General features: G+C 47.6%; 1 long non-coding RNA gene across 1 annotated transcript; it reads right to left on the bottom strand.

Annotated features, from left to right (window-relative positions):
• Positions 1 to 644: 644 nt before the first annotated feature.
• Positions 645 to 4,046, bottom strand: LOC139796692 (uncharacterized). The gene is made up of 3 exons (XR_011726098.1): positions 3,873 to 4,046; positions 3,102 to 3,186; positions 645 to 2,693 (listed from the first exon to the last, which is right to left on the bottom strand). It is a non-coding gene; the product is annotated as an uncharacterized lncRNA (long non-coding RNA).
• Positions 4,047 to 9,645: the final 5,599 nt, after the last annotated feature.

Below are 9,645 nucleotides of genomic sequence, written 5' to 3'. Positions count from 1 at the left end.
TTGAAGAGGCCATGGAGTGCTAAGATGAGGGGAGATGGTTTTAAACTGAAAGAGGGGAGATTTAAATTAGGTCTGAAGAAGAAATTCTTTAGTGGGAAGGTGGTGAGACCCTGAGCCAGGTTTCCCAGAGAATTTGGGATTAAATAGTTGTGGGCAAGCCTGGGGAGACCCACACAAACCTGGAAATTCACCAATTTCTGTATCATGCACTCAGAGGTCTCCACTCTTCAGGCTTTGGCTGGGCTGAGAGCAAGAGCATCTCCAACCACCAAGAGATGCTCAGAGGTGACACCAAGCTGCTTCTTGCCTGGCAGCACCCCCCAGGACTTGTGAAGGACGAGGGCTGGTACCACCAGCACTTGGAGGCAGGGCTGATCCATCCAAAACACCGGAGGTATTATTTCAGATTAAGCCCAGATTAAGCCCATTTAATTTTAACTCAGATTAAGCCCCTATTTAGAACCTGGCCCTGTTTCCGAGGCAGCTGGGCCAACCCCAACCCCCCCCCTCTCCTCTCCTCCAGGGGCTGTGGATCACTGTGGTGCTGGGCACCACCCCATCCTCCTGACACAGAGCAATAATATCCCAAAGTTACAAAAATCTGGTTTATTTGGGGAAAAGTCCTTTAAAAGTCAAGAGGGGGGGGTTGAGCAAGAGCTTTCAGACCTCGAGGCTTCACGGGGGGGACCCCAATTCCTGCAGCAGTCCAAGGGGGCTTGGGGCAAACGTGAGCAGTAAGGAACTGCTCTGTTTTAATCTCTAAATCAGGATGGAAGTGTCAGTGTGGGCATTGCTCCAGATGAATGGAAACCTCCCCCCCCCCTCCCAACGTGTTTAATTACGCAGCGCTTCCTCCTGCCTCCCTTTTGAAGAAATGCTCCCCAGTGCCTTTCAAAGAACGATTGGTTTCAATGAAATCCAGGGAAAGAAAAGTTTGGAACCCGTTCAGACTAAGCTGGGAAACAGCAGTGGGGGAGAACATAATCAATCTGATTTTTTTTTTAATTCTAATTTACGTTACCGGGGCATTCGGAAAATCCAAGTCCAGACCAGACCCGACTGTGCAAGGAGATACCCAGCTCCTGAGACACCAAAAATATCTCTGTTTCTGAGGTGTGACAGCAGGTGAGGGATGCACACGAGTGTGCACAGCCAAATAATGTGGAAAACATCCATTTTTTTCTTTGCCTGAGAGTTACAAGTCTTCAAGCTTTCTTTAAAAGCAGGTGCCCCAGCCAAGGCAGGCTCTGCAGCACTTGGGGTTTTTTTTGATGGATTTCTGGAGCAGCTTTAATTCTAACTTGCCCTTCACAGCCTTCATCCTCAGCCTGAATTGGGCTGTGATTTTAGGGGGCTGTACAGTGTGTTTTTACTTCCTTTTGACTTGGTTGTGTACTTCTCTCCTGCTAATCCCTTGTTAATGGACACTTTCTTCGAGCCAGCTGAGCTCTGGAGTTATGCTGCCTTTGTGCTCCTTGCAGATTTTTTTTTTTTAATTATTATTATCACTTGGATATCTTTGTTTTCGTTGTGCTGAGATTCAGGGATTTTGTCTTTTTTTCCTCCAGATGGATTCATGCAGTTAGAGATGGGCTTGACCCCCCATGGTTCCTGTTGGGTTTGGATCTGGGAGTGATGGGAGAACAGCTTTTTGGTCCCATCCTTCAACCACCAAAGCTGAGAGAAGACCCACTTTGGGCTTCTGCTGGAAAGCACCTGGCTTTTGCCAAACAAAAAGTAATGCAATTCCATCTCTCCTCTCGGTGAACTGGGGTGCACTGGTTTTAACTGGAATCTGCTTGATTTCTATGCCTGGCAAGGAAGAAACCTCTGGCAGCAGCAGGGAGGTGGCAGCCTGAGCAGGCAGGAGGGGGGAGGCTCCCAAATCTGACCCCAGGATGCTGGGGGACCCTGGGAGCTTCTGAAATGTGGAGCCCAAGGTTGATGGAGAATGACACTGGAAGGTGTCACGGTGTGGGGAAGCCCATGGTGATGTCCCCAACACAGTGACCATGGTGAGGGTGAGGATGCACTGGCATGGTGTGTTCAAGGACACCATCCTGACCTTCAGAGGAGGAAAAAAACAGAGGAGATGATGATTTCAGGGTGGAGGATGAGGCCAGACATCCCCTTGGCAATGGGATGAAGCAGGGTCTCTCTTCCATGAGACCTGCTGGGCAAATCCAGGATTGTTGTGGAAGGCAAGGATAGGCTCCAGTGGGAAAACAAAGAGGTGGAGATCCAGAAATGCCCCTGGCAGAAGGGAAACATTCCATTAAAGACTCAGCATTCCCAGTTTAGCTCCATCATCTTTAGGATAGGCATTAAGCTGGTCCAGGGAGGAATAATTTGTGCTCTGCCTGGAGAGCTGAGGCCACACATGGGGCTGAGACCCCCCGGGGCAGGTGGGAGCTGAAGCAACATTGACCTGGATTTTCAAAGCAAAACAGGAAGGTGATTTCTGGTACAGAGGTCAGAAACCTGCCCACAGCATCAGGAGGTCAGGGAAAAATAAAAAACAGAAGAGTTCATCCCAAGGGATGTGGTTTGTGAGTGGGTTTCTCAGCTGGGGTAGCAGATGCTGGTGTTGGTCCTGGTGGAGATGCAGCCACAAAGTCCCCAGAGTTTGCAGACCAGAAGCCCAGAAAATTGGTGTCACATTCAACATCCCCACTTCATCTTCTCAGTGCCCTCTCTCAAAAAAATTAAAAAAAAAAAAATAAAAAAAAAAGAATTCAAACCCAAATCTGATATTTTGATGCTTCCTGATAAAAATTACATCATTCCAAATGACCTTTTGGTTGAACAGCTATAGCTGGCATTAAGCCTATTATTTCATCATGATTATTATTGTTTTATCAATCCAAGGCAGCTGCCATTTCATCTTGCACTAAGTGAATTGAAGTTCTCAGCTGGGGCACACCAGGCTCTCAGATGTGTGAAACACTGATAGCTCCTCCATGAACCCCCCTCCTTTCCCCTCCTGGGACCCCACACTTGACTCCAAGGCTACAGGAAGATGGTCAGAAAAGTCAGCTCAGCGTCAAGAAAAATAATCCCTCCCCAGATTGTGGATGCATCAGATAAAAACTCAGAGTTACCTTTTGTGGTGCCCACGTTGCTGGGTGATGTGAGGACATCTATTAACTTCTGCAAAAGGAGAAAAAGGGATGGAGCTGCTGATGTCTTCAAAGAAATAACAAATGAATATTACAGCCCTGTGCCAAGACTGATTTTAAGGCAGATAAATAATTACAGAATCACAGACTGGTTTGGGTTGGAAGGGACCTTAAAGATCATCTATTTCCAACCCTTGCCATGGTCAGGGACACCTCCCACCAGCCCAGGTTGCTCCAAGCCCCATCCAACCTGGGCTGAGACACTGCCAGGGATGGGGCAGCCACAGCTTCTCTGGGAAACCTGGCACAAGGGCTCAGCACCCTCACAACAAACTATTTCTTCTTAATGTCCAACCCAAATCTCTTCCAGTTAAAATCCATTGCCCCTTATCCTATCCCTACACCCCTTTGTCAAAAGCCCCTTCCTGGTTTTCTTTTAGGCCCTTTTCAGGTACTTAAAGCCCACTCTGTGGTCTCCTTGGAGCCTTCAAATCTAATGCTCCAAATTCCTCAAGTGCACTCTTGTAGGTGAGCAGAGGAGTGATGCCTCCAGCCCAAAGAGGTTGTTTTCCTGGTTGTATTTATGAGGGTGTTGAAGTGCTTTGCTGGATCACAGTGCCAGGAGGGAGAGGAGCAAAAAAACCCATCTGGCTCACACACATCACCACACTGGTGCAAGCTGCTCACAAGCTTCAAGGGGAGACAAACCAAAGGAAGGTAAGGCCATGAGTGAGTTCAGAAGGGCAGCAATACCTGGATAGATGGTCTGGAGTCTGATTTAGAGATGACTGATCCCAGCTGAGGGCCAGCTATGGATTAGGTGGCCTTTTGAGGTCCCTGTTAACCTTAGTTTTGGCTTCTGTGCAACAGAAGAGTTGGAGTCTCAGGAGGTGGTGATGCTGAGCTGGTCCTTCTGAGCTTCTCTGCTGCTCTGAGCTGGTCCTTCTGAGTTTCTCTGCTGCTCTGCCCATGGATAGAGCTGAGAATGGATACAGGTGTGAGCATCATGAGCTTCATGGACATGAAGATGGACATGAGCAATGAAGTGAGGTCTGAAGCACCACAAGAGCCCTTTTGGACACACCTGGTGGTGGTGGGAGCACATGCTGGGACTGGGAATGTCACAGCCCACTCAGGAAGAAGTGACAGCTGTAACAAGAAGAATTCCTTTTGTAACCAGGACAATTCCCTTTGTAACCAGGACAATTCCCTTTGTAACCAGAAGAATTCCCTTTGAAACCAGAAGAATTCCCTTTGTAACCAGAAGAATTCCCTTTCTCAGGGCTTCCCAAGGACCTGAGCTCCAGGCAGTTTGGCCAACGAGTCCCTTGTCCTCTTCCACCCTGAACTCCAGAAGAATCAAGGTGGAAGCTTTCTCCAGAACCAGGTTGGCAGTCCCAGGAGAGGACGAGCCTTGAAGGATCCCTCTGTCTTTAGGATCTGGGGTTGGACAGTGCCCACTTCTTCTGGAACTCTTCGTTTGTCCTTTCCAAGGTTCCGTGATTTCGGAACGTGTGTTAAATCTTCTGCAACAATCAATTCAACATATACAAGTTTGGCTATTCAAATTACTTTTCCAAAAGTACTTTAAAATGCATTAAGTTATTAATTGCCTGCTGGCACTTTAATCAAATGGGAAAATTGACATAGCCAGCAGCATGTATTTTTGTGGAAAGGAAATTTATTTAAGAAGAAACAGCGGCTCTTACTGCTTAATTTAAACTGAGAAAACTGTGGAAAATCAACTGCTATGGAAAATTAATAAAACATTTCCAGCTGCAAACAGTGACTAATTGTACAAGATGAAGACTGCCTGGAATTAATAACTTGCAATCTTCTGTGTGAAGAACCCCCTACCAGTTCAATTTACTGGGAGATTAAATTACTTCTAAGTTTGCCATATTAAAACAGAACATGAATAAAATGTTAGTGAAAGCACATCTATTATTTACTGTCTGTGATATGGATATAATTATTTCCAAACAACCACAATGTGACGTGACTGGCAATATTTAAATTATTTGCTTGCAAATGGAGTTTCACCACCTCGGTTCCTGGAAGCCCAAATGGGTTGTTGCAGATGCTGTATTCCTGCCCTGAGGAATTATCTCCTCACCCTCTGCCCTGTGGTGTTCACCATCCCTATGCTACTACTCTTCTAGCACCACCATTCAGTCCCCCATCTCATACAAACTCAGTGCCTCCTTTGATTTACTAGATTTTCCCATTTTTTTCCCCCTTTTAAAAGTTGACTGCACTGAATGTGGGACACAAGAGGGAAATATTGGACACAAGAAGTACATTTTTTCATTCCAAGGACCATTGGACATTGGGATGGTCTCCCAGGGGAAGTGGTGGATTCCCCCACTTTGGAAAGTTTGAAGTCTCAGCCTGAGACATCTCAAATAAATAATAATACTAGAAGGGTTGGATGATCCTTGAGGTCTCTTCCCACCTGGAATTCTGTGATTCTATGAAAACCTGGTGCAAAAAGGGGTTTTGGTGGTGGTGGAGCACGCCCAGGTGAACATTTTTTCTGTGTGCAAGGGCTCCAGCACAGAAAGCTCACCTGAGAACCAGCAAAATTGGGCTTCACTTTTTCAAAGCCTGCTGAGCCTGCCAGGCACGTCAGCTCATTTCAAGGGAGAAGAAAACAGGAAGGCAAGAGGATATTTGTTAAAACCCAACCAAAAGTGTACCTTATCTTTTGTGGTGCCCAGGGTGCTGGTGATGTGAGGACATGGCTTCTGCAAAAGGAGAAAAAGGGATGGAGTTGCTGATGTCTGCAAAGAAATAACAAATGAATAGGACAGCCCTGTGCCAAGACTGATTTTTAGGCAGATAAATAATTATAGAACCACAGAGTGGTTTGTGTTGGAAGGGACCTTGAAGATCATCTATTTCCAACCCTTGCCATGGTCAGGGACACCTCCCACCAGCCCAGGTTGCTCCAAGCCCCATCCAACCTGGGCTGAGACACTGCCAGGGATGGGGCAGCCACAGCTTCTCTGGGAAACCTGGCACAGGGGCTCAGCACCCTCACCCCATGGAATTTCTGTAAGGTGAACACAAGGAGTGTACACAGGTGGAGATGGAGCTTCCCAAACTTTCCACATTTCAATAACTTCTCTTGATATCAGCTGAGACCCAATTGCTTAATTGCATTACCTGGGTAATTAGGTAGCCATTTAGTAGCCCTGTGCTGCACAACACTGCAGATCCACTTCCTAAGGGAATCAGCCTGGTTCCAGAAAGCCTCCTTTGTGCTGTAGTTTGGATCCCAGCAACCAGAGGTCTCAAAGAACACCGTGTTCCCTCCATGCAGCACTTTTTCAGGATCATCCAGGAGCTGCTGAGATGCTGGAGAGATCCACAGCCTCATCATCTGATGACCTGGATGCAGGAACAACCTGGATGCACCAGCCACAAAGTTGCATTTTTTTAGGTTTTGTGGAACTTTTCCCACAGTGTTGGGAAAAGTTTAGGGTTTTGTGGATTTTCTTGGTGGGTCACAAGGGTATTTTGGTGCCCAGTCACAGCAAGTCCTCTGGGATGGTAGCAGGACCTGGAGAAGATGGAGGGAGAGGTGTGTAGACATTGCCACTTTGCTGTTGCCAACATTCCCTGCTTCCAGCATGCCCATTGCCACTTATTCTCAGCCAGGGAAGAGGATTTGGAGTGGGTACAAGAAGAAGTCAATAACCCCCCCATGGCGGGGTGCAAGTCTCATGGAAACCAGTGGCTGTAACACTCACCTGGAAACCTGGCAAGATCTGTATGCCTGGAGGTCTCAAAAAAAACCCAAAAACAACCCCAAACCTTGGAGGTCTCAAAAAAAAAAAAAAAACAAAAAAAAAAACAAAAAAAAACCCAAACCTTGGAGGTCTCAAGAAAAAAAAACCCCCAAACCTTGGAGGTCTCAAAAAAAACCCTCCAAACCTTGGGATGTGCCAACCCATGGCTGCCTTTCCACTGGGATGGAAAGGCATCGTGGTGCAAAGCAGAGGAAGAAGGCATCTCCATGGGGATGGCAGCTGGTGTTTGAGGCAGGATCAGCCCCTTTTTCAGCCCAGACTGGGACCATCTGATCCTTCTTTGCTTTGAGGGCCCATTCCCCATCCCATCTCATCCCGCCCTCCATCACGTTTCACTCTGATGTGCCACCAACCCTCCCTCTCTTTTGTCGCTCCCCAGCCCTTCCTTTCTTCTTTTTTTTTTTCTTTTTCTTCTTTTTTTTTTCTTCTTCTTCCCCCTTAAAGAGTGAACAAAACAAAACAAGAAAAAGCAGTGCCAAGCCTATCCTCTTAACCCAACGTCCTTACCCCGGGGAGGGCTCCGGCAGCGCCGAAGCGCGCGGCCCGAACCCCCCCGTGTTTTCTCCTGTTTCTTCAGAGCAAATTGAAAGCCACGGAGGGGTGTGCCCCCAGGCACTTGGTAAATCCACTCCCTTTGTCATAACAAGAACAAATCCCACCTTTGAAGTTTTTCCTTCTTGTTACAAGGGGAATGTCTTTTGTTTAATCCATTTTAGCCTTTAATGCCTGACCTGGATCAATCCTGTTGGGTAGATTACACACTACTCACGCCGACTTTAAACTACCCTACAGGGATTTTTTTTTCTTTTTTTTTTTTTATTTCCATCACACACATCCATACACATTCCCCCCCCCCCCTCCTCTCCCCACCACACTGATGTGAGGATCTCAGCAACCATCAGCACAACCACTTTAGAACCATCACTCACTTTGCAGGAAGAGACTGTCCTTTAACAGGAGGGAGGGAGGGGGAAGAAACCCTCAGATATCAAACAGATTTAATCAGCTTTGAGGTCTTGCAGTCTCATCTTCATACCAAGTCTTTATTAGTTAGGAAAATCAGTGCAGGATGTGGCTGGGCCCTGGGTCTCCATCTCCTCCTCCTCTGTTTTCTGTCCCACTCAGGACTGAACCTGATCACCCTCACAGCCTTCCCAGGGCTGATCTGGAGGAATCCTTGGGAAATTTTAGGCCACCACTGCTGCAAATAAATTGTCAGATCGTTCAGCACCAGCACCACCCCACTTTCCTCCTCCAGCCCATTGCTCTTGCAAGTGGAAGAGGCTGAAAGCTGCTGCCAGGAGGACCCAGGTGTCCCCCATGATGTCCCCAAACATACACAGTGCTGCAGGGGGGATGAAAAAAAATAACCCATCATTTCCATCCCAGAAATCTGACATTAGGACTTGCTGTAAACAGAGATGACCTCAGAGGTGACTTTGCAAAAAAACCTCTAGCACAGGCTTCCTTTACTCTTTTTTCACTCTTTACTCTTCCTTTACTCTCCAAGAGCTACACAGAGCAGATATGTCCCGTCCTGAAGCTTTTTCCTGCCTGCAGCATCTCTCTTCTTGCTAGCACTGGCTGTGCTGCAGGTCTTCCTGCCAGATTTCCAGGCTTTTCCTGGTAGTTTCAGCCTTGTTCTTGAAGGGTTACAAAGCAACAGGGCTCAGACACATGCAGGGCTGGCAGGGACCTCCAGTGGTGATGGCAAGCAGCATTTATCAGTCCTCCCCAGCTCCAGAACCAGGATGGAGATAATAGCACTCTCCTCAGCCTTGCTTTGTCCCTTCTGGCCATGAAGTTGGTGCTGGGGAAGGTGGGAATGACCCAGTCAGTCCCCAGGAGGTCCCTGTCCTGGCAAGCTCCAAGATGAAGGCTCCACATGGTGTCTTCATCATGTTATTGCTCTTCCAACTCAAACCAGTTTTGCCTCGGGGGAGTGGCAAAACCATTTTGCTGATGTTTTGACCTTTCCACAAGGACCAAGAGGGCCAATTCCTGCACCTCCAGACTCATATCCCAATCCCCTCACCTGCCGTGGCCCTGGGTCACTTTTGTTCTTCCTCTCTGGACTCTTTCCAAGTTCCTTACAAGGTTTTGAAGCCCCAGTTTGGACCCAGTTCTTCCCCTCATGGCTGGTAGGAGCATGGAGCAGCCAGGACAACTCCCTGCCAGACCTCATGTGTGAGTCTCTTTATAATAAATCTCCAAATTAAGTTTTTCTTTAGTGCCCCGTGAGCCTTAGGCTGTGACTTGCTCTGCTGGTCCCCCCAGCCTTCTGCTTCCCCACCTCTTCTCCATTTTACACTTGTGTGTCTGGGGTTTTTTCCCTCCTAACTACACCCAGAGGACTTGCATCTGCTCCTTTCTGTCCTCACTTCATCAGAGGAGCTTTGGATTCCTGTACCAAAGCTCTGGGCTCCCCCCTCCTCCAAGCTCAGAGAGGTACCAGCTCCAGGTCTTATCCAACCCAGCAAATGGAAGAGATTAAATGACCCAAATATGGATCCTTATACCTTATAGGATACCTTATACTGTACCCTTTAAAATCTCCCAAACCTCTTCAACAGCCAACCCTGCCCCATGGGTAGGTGCCCTATTGAGGCTGTGATGGGGCCAAGACAGAATTTGGGAGCCACCCATGAGTGAGGGTAAAAGGGACACTTGTCTACCTCCTGGGATCCTATTAGAGACCAAGATCTCACTTG

Source organism: Heliangelus exortis, chromosome 5 (assembly GCF_036169615.1).
Source record: "Heliangelus exortis chromosome 5, bHelExo1.hap1, whole genome shotgun sequence".
In the NCBI taxonomy this organism is placed as follows: domain Eukaryota; kingdom Metazoa; phylum Chordata; class Aves; order Apodiformes; family Trochilidae; genus Heliangelus; species Heliangelus exortis.
The sequence above is the reverse complement of the archived record's forward strand: the minus strand, read 5'-3'. Positions and strand labels throughout refer to the sequence as shown.